At 46.1% G+C, this 19,752-nt stretch overlaps 1 protein-coding gene across 1 annotated transcript in view; it reads right to left on the bottom strand.

Annotated features, from left to right (window-relative positions):
* Positions 1-19,752, bottom strand: part of MYO1F (myosin IF) — an 860,973-nt gene that overhangs the window by 215,491 nt on the left and 625,730 nt on the right. The window lies entirely within an intron of this gene.

Here is a 19,752-nt window from a genome sequence, read left to right as displayed (position 1 = left end):
ACGAGAACAATGCCTTTCTGGAAAAGACAAGCAAAAGATGAATGCAATGTGGGAGATAGTGCACTCTGTCACATTCCAGGATGGGCGGCATCAAATGCTTGGTCAGGTGTGGTAGACATTTTGCATCGGTACTCGGCACTGAGGGCATGGGACATGCTTGAAAATGATGTTTCCCCGGCGGTAATTAGTGAGTGCTTGGAGAGTTTGCCGCTTGGGAAATGCAGACGGGAGCTAAAAGCAGCAGGAAACATAGGCTGGTTATTCCTGCAGGCGCTCAGAAAGTTGCATGAGAATGAATTGCTTAAAGATGCGCAGATTCGCAAATTAACTGATGAGATTTCCCTGCTCCAGGAGCAACAAATAATTATGAGAGAGACCCTTGAATCGTCCGTTAAGCGGGCCGATCAGATGGAGGACAGGTGTGCCTCCTTAGCTGTGCATGTAGCCACGCACAAGCGCAGACAGCGGCGGGGCAATCCGTCAAAGATAAGGATTCGCACACTAATTAGGAATGATACCTGGGACCCAAATTTATGGTCGGGTGAAGTCAGTGACAGCGAAACTGAAAAAACATGTGACTGGGATAAATCTGTTGAAGTCAGGCTTGCTGAATTAGACTGCTCTGACGAAGAGGAGCTGGAATGTGCTCCAAAGAAATGTGTTTATCCAGCGCTGCCGTTAATCACTAACAAGTCAAAAGGCCAAGCTGGCGGTGCAAACATTCAGAATACTAAGATTGTCCGCGATTATACACAGACAGAGCTTTTAGAGATTGCTAAATTATTTAGACAGAGGGCAGGTGAAGCACTTCTGAAGTGGTATCTACATTTGTGGAATACGGGTGCCGATAGCATCTTCTTAACCCCAGAAGAACCTTTAAAGATGGGTTCACTCACTACTAATGTAATGTTGGGGCAGATAGTGCGCGGTGCACTCGGGCAGCAAGGCTCGCATTCCTTGTTTAATTGGCTTCAGACTGCCCTATTGAATTTGTATGGGAGTCCAATGGATATGGAAGAGAATTGGGGCATTTGGGGATCAATAACAGAAGCAACAGATCAGCTTAGAGAGATGGGTTTACAGTGTGCACTGTACAGTGCAAATTTTGCATGGCTTGACATGGAGTTATTTACAGCTGGAATGTGCGCTCACTTCCTGAGAAACGCTCCGAGCCATACGAAGGGAGCATTGCTTTCATTGCTGGGTCCAGCGCAAGGCAAACCCATTGGTGAAGTGGCACTTCTGTTAGGGCAATTAGAAGGGCTGGATGTGCGCAAAGTGGCGCGCCTAGTGGCTGCGAGTAATGACTCAGAGAAAAAGCGTGGCAAAAATGTAAAGTCCAAAAAGAAAACTGACACTATCGAGGTCACACGCAGACAAATATGGGTGGACCTGCTAAAAGCTGGAATTCCAAGGGAAGAGATAGACAGTAAACCCACACCTGTGCTGCTTGAGAAATGGAAGAAATTGAGAAAACAGGGATCAGGAAAAACTGAGTCCTCTGCACCTTCCAAAGAAGAGGTGTTGAAGCCCAAAGTGCAAGCAAAAGGTTACCCTGATCTAGCAAAGATCAAGTGGGAGGTCCCAGACCCCATTTTGATTGAAGGGCGGGCTCTGTCTTTGAGGTACGGTTAATAAAGAGAACCAGTCTCAGATACAGATGCCCTTTTGCGCCACTTACATTGTATTTGGATGAGAAAGTAAAACACGTCTTGGCTCTATTAGACACGGGAGCTGAGGTAACCATTTTGAATGGCAATCCCAGTAAATTATCTGGTCCCAGAGTTCTAGTCAATGGTTATGGGGGAGCAGAAACTGATGCAAAAGCTTTTAATGTAAAAATGTCAATTGGTGAGGGATTGCCTTTCACAGAAAATGTCTTGATTGCAGATATACCGGAATATATCCTTGGCATGGATGTATTGTTGGGCAAAAGTGTGACTACAGATTTAGGTGCATTTGTTTTTGGCAATCGGAAAGTCCATGTGAGAGTTGTTAACCCCGTAGTGGTCGGGCATGCCAAATGGTCCCTCTTGTATTTACCTCCTCCTGCTGAGCCAGTGTGCGTGAAACAGTACAGATTGCCAGGGGGACATAAAGAGATCGGTGAAACTATTGAATCATTGGTAAAAGCTGGCATAATGAGACCGGCAGTCAGTCCATTCAACTCGCCTATCTGGCCTGTCCGCCGCCCAGATGGGGCGTGGTGTCTGACAATTGATTACTACATTTTGAATAAGAAGGTGCCGCCCTTAGCTGCAGTGGTGCCAGACATCATTACTCTGATTGAAAACCTTACAAAAGAAGTGGGTGAATGGCATGTGGTCCTTGACCTGGCCAATGCATCTTTCTCCATTGATATTGACACTGAATCACAAGCCCAATTTGCTATCACTTGGGGAGACAGACAATTTACCTTTACTAAATTGCCCCAGGAGTATTTGCATAGTCCCAATCTGTGTCATGGATTGATTGCCAGAGACTTAAAGATGGTGCAGTTGGATATTGTGTATGTTGCTCATTACATTGATGACATCATGCTCACCAGTGCTGAGAAAGAACATGTAGAAAAAGCTGCTGAAAAGTTGATCACACATATGCAAGACCGGGGGTGGGCCATAAATTCCAAAAAGTTACAGGGGCTTGCTCAAGAGGTGAAATTTTTAGGTGCAATCTGGTCTGGGTCAGTAAAGAAAATTCCCGACCCTGTAATTGACATGGTTCAGCAGATGGCTCCACCAGCAGATAAAAAAGAGGCACAAAGATTTATTGGGTTAATGGGTTTTTGGAGAAATCACATACCTCACTTAAGCCTGATACGGAAACCCATCTACAAAGTCACCAGAAAGAAACATGATTTTACATGGGGCCTAGAGCAACAGTCTGTCTTGCAGCAGGCTAAGGACGCTTTGCAGAAGTACATCACGCTGGGCTCCATGACAAAAACTGATCCGTTTGAACTGGAAATTCTTGTCTACAATGATATTGCTGTGTGGAGCTTGTGGCAAAAGCAAGGACAGAAAAGAGTGCTGCAAGGTTTCTGGTCAAGAATGCTCACAGATCCTATGACAAGATACACTCCGTTTGAGAAACAAGTTGCTGCAGTGTACTGGGCTCTAGTCGAGACTGAAAGAATCACAGGCGAGCAACCAGTGAAAATGTGCACAGAAATTCCGATCATGGGCTGTGTGTGCGACACTGCTGCAAGTGGAAAAAGTGGCAGAGCACAAGACGCCACTCATGTCAAATGGAAATGGTATTTACAGCAACGTGCAAAAGCTGGCCGCATAGGGGTTTCCAAACAGCAGGAACAAATGCTGGAGGCAGTGATCTTGGAAGCGATGCCTGAACCGAGCACCCCTGTGGCGTTGCCAGAATCTCCCTTCAAAGTCGAACCCACCTATGATACATTGACAGAGGAAGAACAAAAATATGCATGGTTCACGGACGGCACCACAAAGTATGATAAAGGGCAAAGACACTGGCAAGCGGTTGCATTCCAGCCCCACCGAGAAACACTGCTGATGAGTGAAGGTGTGGGAGAATCCAGTCAATATGCTGAACTGCAGGCGGTGGCCTCCGTGATTGAACAGGTGAAAGAGACAGAGACTGCATACATATACACGGACAGTTGGGCCACGTATCAAAGCCTGATGCATTGGGCACCGGCATGGAGAAGAGACGGCTGGCAGATCAAGAACACTCCGATCTGGGGAGGGCCGGACATCTGGGAAGAGATGTGGTGCAAAGGTGAGAGGTGCAAAATCTGCATTGGGTATTTCGATGCAGACATGCCCCCTGACACCTCAATGGCTGCCCTGTTCAACAACGAAGTGGATCAAATGGCAAAGATTCGCCCAGTGACAACACCTGAAGAAGCTGAGCCATGTCAAGGAATGGCAGACTGGGCACACCAAACCTCAGGGCATCTAGGCAAACAGGAACTTATCAATGGGCAAAAAGAAGACAATTGCCCATTACCATGGATCAAGCCAGGCAAACTGCCTCCCAATTTTCTGTGTGCTGCGAAGTGAAGCACTACCCTCTGGAGAGGAAGCCTCAAGGCCCTTTGAGAAGAGGTGAAAGAGCTGCTAGCGTAATGCAAGTTGACTACATTGGCCCTTTCCCGCCCGAGAATGGAAAGTACTATGTGTTGACCATGGTAGACACATACTCTGGACTCCTGTTAGCTTATCCAGTCGCCCATGCAGATCAACAGGCTACCTTGCAAGGAATGGAATACCTCATAAGGCACTATGGCATCCTGGATGAAATCCAATCAGACCAAGGCAGCCATTTTGCTGGACACAATGTGCAAGACTGGGCGTTAGAACAAGGCATCAAATGGACACTGCACATCAGCCGGTACCCAGAATCCTCTGCTCTGGTGGAACACAGCAATGGGCTGCTCAAGCAACAAATAAAGAAGATGACTAAGACTCACACTCTCAAGGGGTGGTCCAAACACCTGGCACAAGCGCTGTTTGAACTGAACAATCGTCTGCTGGGAAACCGCCAGACACCCTTTGTGAGACTGACAAGTGAGAAAGTGGAATCCACAAAGACTCTTGTTGTGTGGAAAACCGACAAAGATGCAAAGCTGCCTGTGCAAGCCACTGCAGGCAGCATTGGGCTTGATCTATCTATCTGTGAGGATGATGTTATACCAGCGGGGCAAACCAAATCCATATCACTGGGTATTGGCATCAAATTGCCGGCTGGCACTTATGGACGCATTGCTGCACATTCCAGCCTGGCGAAAAAAGGCATTGACATTTTTGGGAGGTGCGATTGATCCTGACTATAGAGGGACTGTTTCGGTACTCTTACATAACACTGGTGCATCTGTAGTACCATTAACCAAATATGACCGAATTGCACAATTGATTTGTGAGCAAGCAGTTGTTCCCCTAGTGGTTAAAAGTAAGCAAGCCACAGACACTACACTGAGGGGGGAAGGAGGCTTCGGTAGCACGGGGAAAAGGGTGTGGGTTCACCATCCAAACAAAAAACCTGAGGCTGGGGAAGTGTTAAGTCAAGGTGTTGGAAGTACTTATGTTGTACTTTTGCAAGATTCTGACATGCCTGTTTATATTCCCGCTACTAGGCTCACACCACAAACGTAGAGCAGTATGCAGGGGATGGGATTTACCTTGCTGTGGGTGCTCCTGGCCTACCAAGCAAACGCTTTCTCTGTAAAGAATGGGTTGATGCAAGACGCTACATGGACTCTGAGTATCGCATGCCCTACACCTGATGCTCCAGTCCTGCGTGATAACTACAACCACACTGTAACCTGTGAGAAAAGTGCTACAAATGAGTATCCACATGGAACTGCAAAAGTGTTAAATTGGCATATTGTCGGACACATTTTGTCACCGACTCATATGACTGGTGCTTATGAAATCTTAGGCCCAAACGTTTCAGTGAATGGATCCAATAATTTGTTTGATGTTTGATGTTTCTTCTGTCCCAAGAACTGCAGCAAGTGTACTCGCCAAGATTTTTTGGACTATAACTTGACCAAATGCATTTCATACAATTGTACGTTGAAACAGCCAATGCCGGATGGTAGTATGGTGTTTGTATCTAAAACTGATATTGTATATGGCAGGCACCCCACTTGGAGATGGTTTTCTTCAAGTCACACAAAGTAGAAACTGTAAACATGCTAGATGTTCCAGTAGTTAGACAACACTTAAACTACAGACACGTGATGCACGCGTCTATCATTACAGAGGTGCACTTAGACATAGATTTATCAGGAGGCAATGTTTCCTTAGTACTACCAAGCTGCTACAAATGGAGTCAATTTCTATGGCCCATCGCCAAATTGCGTGTAGCTAGGGGGTTAGATTCATTCATTGCGGGGGCAGCAAGGGTGGGGACGGGAGCTTTAAATGCTTTTGACATAGAAACTGTGCGCAATAAGTTAGCTACTATGGGTTCTGATGCAAGTGCCGCTATAAAACTCCTGGCCCAGTGGGGCCCATTGATAAGCCCTACCCTGCGCAACACTGCTACAAGTATTGGCAACCAATGGAGATGGCAGAATTTTAGCTATGAAGACATTTTTTCTGCCATAGGGCAGGTCAACAAGACTGCTAAAGACACACAATGCATTTTATGGCAAACTTTGTTAAATCAGCAGGTGTTGGCTTTCCGCTCCGAATGGGGTCGACTAACCTCAACCCACTGGCACACAGGGCTACAGTTACCAGCAAACATATGGATTAAACCGCTTGCTTTTGATTGCATGAATAACACATGCCATGCTTTAATGCAAGTTAGTAAAACCGCTTATGCTTTAGAAATATGGTGTCCTTTTATAGTATTGCCTATGAAAATCAATGGTTCTTGGTGGGTGACGCGAATACGAGGGGAATGGTTAGACAGCAAAAACCACACCATCCACAGTCACACCTGCATTCCCTGGGATCAGGAGTGGGTGTGTCCCCAAATGGGGAGGATTCCTGACCCATGCATGCATCCTGTAGCAGGGGAGTGCACCTGGATGCAATACCACATTAATGGACCGACATTTTCCAACTAGATCAGCATAAAGCTTGCACAGTTATTAATCATTCCTTGCTTATTAACAATTACAGGTTATTTGGGAATCCTCAAGTATTTTGCGTAGATCAGGTTGTGACTATTTTCGCCATTGTTACTCACACCTTATATTCATTAACCCAGTGGTCTCACACTACTTTGCATGCCGAGCTCACGCATTTGCTTAACTGAACTCTACCCTTTGGGGTGATTACTGCCCGGCTTCAAGCTATTAGACAATTTGCCCAAACTGCTTGGAAAGATTTCCAGACGCTAGCTACCTCAGTTATTTCTGCAGAGTGCAAGCTGATAATAAACAGGAACCAATTAATCAAAACTGCTGACCATCTGCAATCAGTTACTACTAACCACTGGTGAGATGTATTCACTGGATGGTCTCCCTCCTCCACTAAGCTGCTTAATATAATGCTGCATCCATTGCTGTGGCTGCTGATTTCCCTAATATTCATTCTTATCATTTTCATTGGGCTCTTGCGCAGAATGTCTTTCCTTTATACTAGAATGACTGCGCTAGAAAAACGCTTAATCGGCCAACAGCACACTGTACATGCTTCTAAATCATGGATCTGAGTCAGAATTTTCAGGCCTCACTTCGAAAGGGGTGGAATGTCGTGATAAGCTTCTAGGCGCTTGCAGTAACCTGCACTTGCAATAACCTACTGAGCTATCTTGAGTATATTAGAGCTTATGCGAAGCGTGGAGGAAAATGCTGAAATCAGCCAGGCCTCTCGAACTGGATGAGCCCACATGCTTGTAAGGGGTTAACTGCGAAGGCCCTTCATGAAGACATAAACATCTAGCCTTTGCAAGAAGCTCTACGCAGCCCTTGGGAGCCAGGCACAGCTTTGCACAGCTTTGTCGTCTTCGCTCTGCGAGTCAGGTGCAGTGATAACGCAGGAATGCCAGACCTTCCCCAAAACAACGTGCACAAAGCCTTGGAGCCAAGACTGGCTGTTTCCAGTCTTGTAACTTTCCAGGCGAAAACATGTTTACTGCCCGGAAGGATGAGCCCAGAAGCTTCTCGAAGAGCTGGTACGTCATAGTGATTGACGTGCAGCCCCTAATAAGAGAACTATACCAGGTGAAACGCGCGCACGAAGAGGAACAGCGCCTGGACGATCAGCCGTGCACTATCTGGGCTGAGACTCCTAGTATTACATCCTCGCTCTGGTGTAGGACTGTGGGGGCCTTGGCCAGTCCTCCCCTGGCACTCTCGAGGAGTGCCAGGCACCTGTAGCGGCAAGGGCCCCGGGTGTGATCTGACCTGATCATCTACATTTTCTAGGAGCGTAAGATAAATAATTGCATATTCATCTGTGACTGAAAATTGGCATTATTCAGCTTGCACTTTTATTCCCATATTATTGTAAATTGCTGCTTAGTTCTCACTAGACATTATAGAAATAAATGCAAGCATCGTATATTCTGTGTGATTGGGTTTCTTCCAGATTGAGTTCATCGTGCTTCGTATAAACTTACTTGTGTGGGAAGGTGATATATGATCGTTTATGATCGTTTATTTATATAGTGCCTATACACAATGTGTTTCAAAGCGCTTCAAGGCAAGGGAGTGAACAAGGGAAAATACAACCACATTCTTACAGGCCATGAACAGTAAGGATGTGAAATTAACTATCGTACTCGGCCTGACGACATTTCAGATAGTGCAAGAGCTAAGACATAGATAAGGAAGGGAGGGGGAGAGTGGGAAGGAAATGGAAACAGACAGGCAAATACCGTACTAGGCCTGACGACATTTCTGGTAGAGCCGGAGAGAAACAAAAGGTGAGGGAGAGGGGTGCAGAAAGGGAGGGGAGGAAAAAACCAAGTGACTATCATACTAGGCCTGACGACATTTTAGATAGTGCTGGAGGGGTGGTGGGGAGGAAAGAAACAGTAATGGGAGGGTGGAGGAAACAGACGAGGTTGCTATCATATTAGGTCCAGGGACAATTATGATAGAGTAAGTGCACAGAAGAAAGTAAGGGGAGGAGATAGGAAAAGGGAGAAGGGAAAGGAGGAGAGAAAAGAGAGTAAGCTGTCAAAAAGAGTGGAGAAGCAAGAGTGGAGAGCGAATACAATTGCAGAAGTCAGTAGTAACACATAATGTATCAAGCCAGGATACAAGATGAAGATTGGAACAGCATGATTCAGGGCCACCATGAGTACAAGATGCAAAGGAAGTCCAGCATGAGAGTTGAGAAAGAGTGACGCACCGTGAATGAAGTCCATAAAAGTCAAATCCAGCATTGGCCACAAGACAGTGATGGTGAAGGAAGGCACCAGGTGGGCGGGGCTTAGGCCAGGTGACCTAGATCCACTTGCACCTGCTCCCCATCTGCAAAGGAAAAGAAGCTGGAGGGCTCCTTAAGTAGGGAAACAGAGCGGCAAGCAGGAAGCCACCAGGTGGGTGTGGCTTGCTAAGTGGTGGAAAAGAGCAGGAAGCAGGAAGCCCCCAGGTGGGCGGGGCTTGCTATGTGGTGGAAAAGAGCGGCAAGCAGGAAGGCACCAGTTAGGCGGGGCTTGCTAAGTGGTGAAAAAGAGCGGCAGGCAGGAAGGCACCAGGTGGGCGGGGCTAAGGCCAGGTGACCTAGATCCACTTGCACCTGCTCCCCATCTGCACCTGCTCTCCTGATTAGGAGTGATTATAGCACCGGGGGCTGGCCCCAAGGGAGGGTGCGGGATTCGCCTTTTCACTACACCATCTTGTCCTGCTTCTATATTTCTACGCCAAACTATCCCCACCCACATCAAAGGAACCTTCCAATATGCTTTTGAGTCTTGTGTTAACCATGTAATATAAGGCAATAAAACACAAAGAAAGAGCTAGTGAAGGCTGAAATGCCCCAACATGAGGTGACGTCATCAAGCGATTCCCGCGGGAAGGTACATTTGATGTAGATTAGATTGTTTACTTAATGGAACTCTAGTGTCCCAAAAGTAGAAGGTTCACCAGGTTCGATGCATTGTTTGACTGGTGTGCAGAAGCCATCAAGAGACACATAGCATCTAAGACATGGGCCCTGAAAAATGCCCAAAGGAAGCTACAAGAGTATCTGAAGGAACTGAAAACAAAGCGAGTGAATTCGAGAGTCCCTAGAAACAAGAAAGGTTATAATCGACTTTATCCAGCACTCCACACGGTACCCCACTGGAAGAATCTCCTGAAGACATCATTGAATGGAATCTTATAACCCTGCTTATTGAAACTGCTTCCCGACCAGGTTCCCTCTGAGCCACACATATCAACATCCGCTCTGCCAGATCCACTGGAAGGACAGATTGAATTCTGAAGCCCAGATTCGTCCCTAATCGCTTTCACCCCCTGACATCCTCAACATTTAATGGGTATTTTAATACCCCTCCCCAAGGTAATGCTGTAGCTTACCCTTTAAGACAAATGCCTGGGGCAGGAATACATGGCCCACGGAGCACCATTAGTTTGTTTAACATTGTCCAAGGATTCCCTAAAATACCCGAGGATCCTGTCGAGCTTCAGGTGATTAAAGGCTGTTACAGCCGCACTTTTGTCGATATTAATTGGTGCAAGCCACTATTCCTTCAGACACGTTTACTTTATTATTCCAGAGATGTAGTAAACCATTACAAAGACCCTTGTGAGCAAACTTAAAAAAATGTACTGATAGACTTCGTCTCTCCATTTTAGAAATCTGCGCCAAAAAAGATGGATTAGAAACTGGCCAGTTATCTAGAAAGGCTTACACAAGGTTCTAATCAATATTCAGGGAACCCCCCCAAAGTCGCAGAATCAGCTCACCAATAAGTAGTGTCGGCATTCGTAATGGGGCTGAAGACCAACTTTAAACAAAATCTGTTAAATTTCACATCAACAGTGATATTACTTTTTTGAAACAGAATTGACTTACTGTAATACCACCTAATACATGCACAATAAATAAATAAACAACTTACAAAAACAATTAGCGACAAAGATTTCCTCCTCGCATATCATAATTTAAACACCAAGATGGCGGGCAGTTTTACATATGATAGTTTGCAGTCTCACGATGAAACATTTTTTCCTCCCTCCTAAAATCTCATGTATTTGTCTCAAAACCAATCAATTGACACTTAGCAACGTACATTAAAAGGTTTACATTTCAAAACTGTATGTGAGGGGTTTTACAATTCACTGGGGCCTAAGGTCAGACGGGTACTGAAGTAGAGTCCGAAATTCCTCTCATGTGTAGTGTACACTTTCGGCTCCGGCTCTGATAGCCCTTTGCACATGTAAACTCTCAGCTGTGCAACATCTTAACAAATCATTCGCCCAGTCTTTGAGCGGAGTAGTGTCACTTTTGCATTTCAGCACACTCTGACGCTGCATCAGAATAAACCCCAAGGCACTACCATTTCTAATTACCTTCCCATTTTTCCGTTTGGTGTTTTTACCTAGCAAGCAGACCTCCGGGTCGAGTGCTATTTCCCATTCTTTTATTTCTAATCAGCCGCCTCACTTTTAGTTGCCCTAGTGATCGAATTAGGGGGCAGATACACACCATATGCAAAAAATGTGCTGATTGCATCAAACATGTTGGGCATACTTTGGCCATACTTCTGATGTAGCCCCTCAACCCTGAGGTGAGGCTTTTCCAGTTTCCACTCACTTACCTTCTTAGTCTTAACTGTTGTCTGCATGCCTGATGTAACCCCTCATCCCTGAGGTGACACTTATGCAGTCTGCAGTCACTTACCTGCTTAGACTTAACTGTTGTCTGCATGCCTGATGTAGCCCCTCATCCCTGAGGGGAGGCTTCTATAGTCAGCAGTCACTTACCTGCTTAGTCTTAACTGTTGTCTGCATGCCTGATGTAGCCCCTCATTCCGGAGGCGAGACTTTTACAGTCTGCAGTCACTTACCTGCTTAGTCTTAACTGTTGTCTGCATGTCTGACGTAGCCCCTCATCCCTGAGGCGAGGCTTTTCCAGTCTGCAGTCACTTACCTGCTTAGACTTAACTGTTGCCTGCATGCCTGACGTAACCCCTCAACCCTGAGGTGAGGCTTTTCCAGTCTGCAGTCACTTACCTGCTTAGACTTAACTGTTGTCTGCACGCCTGATGTAGATCCTCATCCCTGAGGCGAGGCTTTCCAGTCTGCAGTCACTTACCTGCTTAGACTTAACTGTTGTCTGCACGCCTGATGTAGATCCTCATCCCTGAGGTGAGGCTTTCCTGTCTGCAGTCATTTACCTGCTTAGACTTAACTGTTGTCTGCATGCCTGATGTAGCCCCTCATCCCTGAGGTGACGCTTTGTCCACTCTACAGTCACTTACCTGCTTGCCACTATTGCATTCTGGGTTCCTTAATGCAATCTACCTATTGTTCCTGTACTTTTATCTTGTTTTTGATTGTATTGTATCTCCCTCTTCCCCTTTTTCATGCTCAGCACTTGCACATTCCAAATCGTCTCACGACCTATTCCAAATGTTTTGTCTTCCTCCCATCTACCCCTCCTTCTTCTCCCCACTCCTGCTCTCATGCTTTAGCACTTGCACTTTCTGAATGTTTCAAGACCTTTTAAGAACGTGTTGTTATTATTTTGTACCTGTTTTCCTCATCCCTATCCTCCCCTCCTCGTCTTGATACACCTGGAAACACAATTTTGCTGTATAGTGCACATTACAAATAACCAATAAATAAACACATTGAGGGGCTAATATATGTATTTGTTCGCGCATCAAATATACTCTGCACGTACTTGTATTGGATACATTTTAACTTAGCATTTCTTGAGACTTCTCTAACATGATGAGCTAGAATTTTCCATTTCGCACCATCTGTGCTTATACCCAAGTCACCTTAATTTTTCTATGATTTTCGAATTTCCCCCAATCTGGGGGAACTCAGCCCATACTCCTCTGATAGTTGTCATTCTTGCGACATATGTTAAATATTGGGTTTTCCGTGTGTCCCACTTAAAACTGAAATCTTGACATGCCATTGCGATTCCTCCTTCATACAAGCCGCCCAGTGTCATATGTCCCTTTCCGCCCCATACACTCTTAAAAACATAGCCTATTGGGCCCTTTAAATATGCAGTTGCCCAAAATCTACTACATAGATGCTTTTTTACTGTTATCTACATATATATATATATATATATATATATATATATATATATATATATATATATATATATATATATATATATATATATATATTCAGAAAAAGAAGAAGTAGTTAAACTTCTCCCAAGGGGGGACGGCACTCTCCAAGTTACGGTCGTTGAGAATTCCTTGAAATTAGTCCATCACACAACCACGAGTAGGTTCAAATATCCTATATATATATATATATCATATATATATCATATATATCATATCATATATCTTGAATCGTTCAACCGGGGAAGGTACAGTTTTGACTGTGGCTGCATCTGCCCAAGCAGGTTCCCCAATTCACATTGCCTTCTAATAGCTTGTATCATTCTACCAGGGTGGTCCAGCGTTCCATCCCCCCACCAGGACACCACATGCTAGGTGGTTTCAGTTTGGACAGTGCAATCCGCGGCTTCTTATTGCCCCACAATAATTTAAGCAGAATTGTTGTTTAGATTCTTAAAGAATACACATGGCACTGCCATTGGTAACACCTGCAAGAAATGTAAGTCTCCGCAAAATCAATTCTTGGCGGCCGCTATCTTAGTGTAGGTTAGTCCATGTAGTTACAAGATTATTTAACCTAGGTAACTTCTCTTGCGGGTTCTCCTGGTACATGTCGAAATCTCCATTAACCTTTATCCTTAGGTATGTGAAAGAGTCTGTAGACACCTCAAGTGGCAGCTCGTCTAGTCCTAACCTGCTGCCGACAGGTAAGGGATACAATATTGATTTAGGCCAGTTGATTTGCAAGCCTGACACCTGTCCGAAGCATTCAATCTGGCGTGATATAAGCGGCAGTGTAGTTCCTGGCTCTGTCATATTTAATACACTATTGTCTGCATACAGTGAGGCTACATGCGGAGTGGCAGCCAGCACGATGACCCGGTTGGCAAATTTCCCTTTGATGGTACGATCCAACGGTGACAATAGTGGCGACAAAGAAAGGACACCCTTGTCTCATACCTCTGCCTATTTTAATCATCCCTGACATGGTGTCATTAGTCCTCACTCTAGCTATGGGCTCATTATACAGTTGTGATATTCATTTCCATGTCATTGGCCCAAACCCATACCTTCAAAGCACATTATGCATAAGCTCCCAAGTGGCGGAGCTGAATGCCTTTTGCAAAGAGATAGGGTTCTCTCGGGCCAGATAATAAGACTGGGCCACCTGTGGCAGCGTCACGCCCTCTAGGTACTCTATACAAAGTGTCTCATTATTCCAATTATTCCCATTATATAGGCTGGCCTGAAACTCACTACATGTATTATTAATTAATTGTGGGTTATTTGTAATGTTTCCCTCGGATGTTTCTATACAGGTACTTGGTTTCTTGTTCCGTGCTTACAACGTCATCCAAGCTATGCTTTTCCTGCCTTGTCCACAGACTCGTGTTGATACTTTGTGTATTCGCAGTATTCAAATTTGCTTAGTCTTTTTTTGTGCCGTTCTTAGCCTCACCTGTGTCTGAGCCAGCTGTGTAGTCAATGTTGGTTCTGTATGATGCAGTGTGTCTGGTGCCTTTCTAGATCTGTCATTTTTTGTCTACCATGTGCCGTACCCTCCAGGCCTTAGACATCATCGACCCCTGAATGGTAACCTTAAATGCCTCCCAGAGCATCCCACTAAAATCCACTGTGTCCTTGCTCTTGACAGAGAACTTTATGATCTCCTCTTCTATCATATGTTTGTACTCCACATCTTGTAGCACAGGTGGTTGCAGCCTCCATTGGTGCCAGAGAAGCAGCAGACCTTCCCAGGTTCAGTGTAACCCAAAACGGACAATGGTCAGATAGTGACCTGCCCATAAAGTCAGCCTGTAATACCCTATGTTACTTATAAATATCTTATCAATGCGCAAGAACATATTCTGTGTCTGCGACCAGTATGAATACCCTACTTCATCAGGGTAGTGGTCCCTCCAAATTTTGCACACTTGGAACTCGTCAAGTGCTTGCAGTGGCGATCTACCTGATGGTCATAATGGGCAGCGCGAGCTCCTAGAGCTATCCAGGTATGTGTTAAGCATGCAATCGAAGTCGCCGCCCCAGATGATCACATTACGCATTTGTTCTAATTGTATTCGATGGGGAACCCAGGGTCTTCCTTGTTAGGCGCATAGGTGTTCAAGAATGAAAAATACACTTGGCCTTTTAGCTTATTGTGTAACTTAATATGCTCTGCACCTCAGAGATGCGTGCATTGTAACATAGCAATCCTGATGTTATGATGCTTTAAGCATGAAATTACCATGTGTCTCTTTACCACAATTTTGATTCATCGAATATTCCATGGCACACCAATTGTATCTCTGTATGCTTCGGGCATTCGTACTTTACTTTTCTAAAATATGTCACATCTATATCATTGATTGTACATCGAATAAAACCACTGTAGCATACGTGTTTGAATTCAGTTGTTGCTATGATACAACTCAATAACAAATCCCCTAACTTCTCCGTCCCTTCTGTGCATTCAGACCACAACCTGTGAATGAACCACCGTCCGTTACCAACTACAAGAGCTGAGAAGCAAGCCTTTCTCAATGCAAACAATAGTAACCATTGCATTAATAAAGATCCCATAAGGCTATTCCCCCGCTCAAGTCATATGGCGAGCTTGGTACCCACCCCAGGACCGAAACCGGGGCATGCGTGCACACATCACTGTGCCGACCAAACAGTGCCCGTATGCACCTAAACACCCTGCCTCTCCTTCCACTCTTAGTACTATGCCCTATGTACATATTTCAATCACATTGTATATATCCAACACTTGCCCAGCCATACATATTTCCATTGGCACCCTTATTAGAAGTGTTTAATCTGTCTTTTAACATATACAAAGGATATGCATACAACAGTATTACTTCAACAAGAGTCAGTTTCCGCAGTATGCTCAATAATGTTTAGGTAGCGTTTCCACAAATCGCATAGATTCTTTTGGGCCAGCGAAACAGAGTTGACTCTCAGTCATGTAGATGGTATACATTGTGTATTTTAGCCATCTTTCATGCAGCACTTTTTAAACACCATTAAACGTCTGTCTCTGCTTCTGCGTTGCAACACTGTGGTCAGGATACATTGATAGCTTTGTTCCATTATACATTATGCCACCCTTATGTCTCGATGCTGCCAATATTTTAACTGTGTCTTGCTACTTGAGGTACTTCATGATGGCAGCTATTGGTGGAGCCCCAGGTATTGGTCGCTGTGCCAGGATCCGATGGGCCCTGTCTGTGATTAGACCATGCAGCTGCTCCTCGTCTGGCAGTAGATTGGGTAGAAATGTTTCGAGAAATGTTTATAGACCACCTTCTTCTATGCCCTCTGTAAGTCTCAGAAAGTGGATGTTATTTCACCAGGAGCGGTCATCCAGGTTGGTGACCTCGTGCTGGAGATGGGCGTTATTGCTCTTTATAATTGCAACTTCCTTCAAGGCACTTACCAGTGAGTCCTCTAACATCGAGACCCGTTGCTCGTCTTCAGTCGTCCTTTCTCTCTGTTTTCCATGTCTTGCCAAAGCAACAGTCTGTGAGACCGTGCCAATTTTCTCTGCAATAAGCCTATTACCCTCAAGGATTATTTGCTTAAGATCATAATTTGATGGGCAATCTACAGTTGGCATAACCTGCTGCTTTCCATTGGCAGCCCCACTCATGGTCTCCATATTAGAGGTCTGCGTGGTGCCCACTCACAGATTATTATCGCTACCCAGTCCCCTCCTGTATGTTGATTGATTGATTGATCGGTTATTTATAATATGCCTATACACAAATGTTTCAAGGCGCAACCAGGCAAGGAGGGGGAAAACAGGGGAGAACAAGACAAATGATCTTACTAGGCCTAGTATGATTTAGATTGTGCAAGCGTGCAGACAAGACGTGCCGGGGAAGGGGGAAAGGGCACCCATTGGAACAGTGCGCTGGGATAAGTGCAGGAAGGCAGGGCCTCCAAGGAGAACATGCCCAGGAAGTGCAAGCAAGGCCAGGTGTCAGCGCAAAAGGGCCTGCAAGCATATACTAGGGACTGGGCAGGGGGGGCAGGTGTCCTATATGACTCAGAGGAGCACCAGGCAGCCAGTCAACATAACAACAGGAGGAAGGGAGGGATAGCAGAGGGAAGGCAGAGAGAAAAGGAAGGTGGTGAAGGTTAGCAGAGGACAGGCAAAGAGAAGGTAGAGTAGAAAAGGAAAGTCTTGAGTAGCTTCCAGAACTTGAGGTCCGGTTGAAGGTGGAGAAAGGCAGGGAGGCCATTCCAGAGGGAGGCAAGAGATTTACCACCCAGTCTCTGCTTGGAGAAGCAACTCACCCGTAGAGAATTTGAGGTAGATGAGCGGAGGCCTCTGGAAGGAAGGTACTGGTAAGAGAGCATTGGAGTGTGGGCCCAACCCCAGAAGGCCTTGTGGACAACGCAGAGGGCCGTGAACTTATTCCTTGCAGCCACTGGGAGCCAGTGTAAGGATTTCAGAGCCGGAGAGATGCGATCCCTTGGTTTGAGGCCAAGGATAAGGTCTTGCGGTCCTGTTTTGGGTGAGTTGCAGAGAGCGGAGTGTAGAGTTAGGTAGATTGAGAAAGAGGTTGTTGCAATAGTCATGCCTTGAGAGAACCAGGGCTCTGGAGACAGTGAGCTTCTTTTAGAGACGTCCGTGATGTGCGGAGAGAAGGAGAGAGTGGCATTGAAGATGACCCCAAGGTTTTTTTGCATCACAAGAGGGTGAGGCCGCAGAGCCAAGGGAGGCCGCCCAGAGTGAAAGGTGAAAGGCGAGAGCAGAGGTCCGAATGATAAGCCACTCTGTTTTACTGGCATTAAGGCAGAGATCATTAGAGGCACACCATGCCTGAATAGCGGAAAGACAGTCAGGGACGAGCAAGGAGGAGGAAGAGGCTGAGGGTAGCCTGAAAGAGAGCTGCATGTCATCCACATAACACTGAAAGTTAGAGAAAAAGGTAGAGATCAGTCGGCCCAAGGGAGCCAGAGACATTGAAGAACCAAGGCTAGAGAGGATAGATCCCTGGGGAACACCACATGTAGAGAGTGTGATGGATGAGAGAAAGGACCCAAGTTCAACCTGGGAGGGTAAGTCCAAGAGGATAGAGGATAGCCACGCCAGAGCCTGAGCCGTGATGACCAGGGTATCTTGGAGATGAGTAATCAAGATGTTGTGGTTCACTGTGTCAAAGGCAGAAGAAAGGTCAAGGAGGATGAGGACAGAGGGAGAGTTAGAGTCATGGTCAGAGAGCAAGTCTTCACAGGTGTGCAGGAGAGCAGTTTCCATGCCTCTGTCTGCTCTGAAGCCAGACTGATGGTCATGGAGAAAGCCAACAGATTCAGTGTGGAGAGTTAGTTAGTTAGTTAGTTAGTTAGTTAGTTGGGAGATTTCTCTAGGAGCTTGCCAAGGAAAGGAGTAATAGAAATTGTGTGACAGTTTGTAAGGATGGAGGGGTCGGCAGAGGGCTTTTTGAGCAGTGGGTGCACAAGGGAGTGCTTGAGAGGAGAGGGGACAACTCCAGTGGTGAAGGAGTGGTGGCAGAGATCGGCCAAGGCTGGAGTGAGAGAGTCGGTGTTGTCCTTAATGGTTCTGGTGGGGCAGGGAGACACCTGTTTGGATGAGACTTTTGTAGTCCAGACATGTCTGGAAACCTCATCAGGTGTGACAGGAGAGAGGGGGAGAGGAGGAGAACAGAAGGGGCAGCCAAGGAGGGCCTGAGAGAGGGGGGAAGGGGAGCATGTGAGAGTGAGGACAGGATGTCTTGAGTTGTTGTGGTGAAATAAGAGGCCAGGGCCGACCAGAGGGCCTGGGTGGATGTGGTAGAGGAAGTTACTGCAGTGGGATTGGCCAGCTCCTTGCAGATTTTAAAATGTTCGGCCGCGTTGTTAGATGCCGCAGAGATGCAGACTTGAATGTGGACTTTATTTTAGAGAGGATAGACAGTCTATAAGTAGGAGGCAGGCCAGTTTGCCAGAGGGTGAACCTGAAGCACCCCATTTCCGTTCAGCTGCTCTGACCTTGGGTTTCAGGCCAGCCAGGTTGCAGACGTACCAAGAATTGCAATTTTTGGCAGGCTTCAGGCAGATCCTCATGACAGGGACAAGGATGTCAAGAGTGTTAGAGATGGAAAGGTGAAAGTTCGAAAGGGCTGTGTCAGGATGGGAGTCTTGGAGTAGGTGGAGGAGAGTAGGTGGAGGCAAAGGCTGCCACTGGCACTCTCTTCATGGGTCGGATGACTGTGAAGGATTGAGGCAGTGCTGGGTTGGCCATTGCCAAGGGAACAGGAAGCTTCAAGTAAGAAGAGAGAAGAAAGTGATCAGTCCAGGAGAGAGTAGTAGTGAGAGGGAGAGGGAGAGGGTTAGAGAGAGGGATGTTAGAGGTGATGAGAGCATCCAAGGTGTGTCCGGCAGAGTGAGCAGGGCCAGAGGGTAGAATGGAAAGAGAGCGACAGTCACAAGGGTTGTGGAAAAGTCCTGGGGAGTCAGGGGAGTCCAGGTGGATGTTGAGATCCACAATGCAGAGAAGCTGGGAGGTAGAGGAGAGTAGAGAAGAATTGAGGTGAGCCCATTCAGAGAGAAAGAGTCTGGCCTACCGAGGTGGCTGGTAGAAGGTGACCAGGGTCAGAGAGGAGCCAGGATAAACACAGGGTCTGCAGACCGCATTCTAAGGAGGAGTGGGCTTGAGTGGGAATGATAGAGAGAGGAATCCACTCAGTAAAGATCAGGGCCACTCCGCCTCTGGGCCTGTTGGGCCTGGGCTTGGAGAGGATCTTGTAGCCCTCCGGGAGAAGTGTGTCAAAACCCATGACAGAGCTGGCCTTAAACCATGTCTCGGCAAGGGTGTCCAGTCATTCAGTCATTAGTTTGAAAACCAAAGGATGGAATGCAATACAATTGAGTCAAAAGGACCGAAAAAAAAGACTGAATGCCTTTTTTTAATGTATATTTTTTAGGGGGTTTTAGTATAGGTAAAATAAATGGTTTTTGGGCAAAAAACAGAGGTTTGGGGGGGGGAACATTTGGTCTTTTTTTCCGGTCCTTTTGACTTGAATGTATTGCATTCGA

Source organism: Ambystoma mexicanum, chromosome 1p (assembly GCF_040938575.1).
Source record: "Ambystoma mexicanum isolate Mex_15411 chromosome 1p, UKY_AmexF1_1, whole genome shotgun sequence".
Taxonomy (NCBI): domain Eukaryota; kingdom Metazoa; phylum Chordata; class Amphibia; order Caudata; family Ambystomatidae; genus Ambystoma; species Ambystoma mexicanum.
This window is presented reverse-complemented; position numbering and strand designations above follow the sequence as displayed.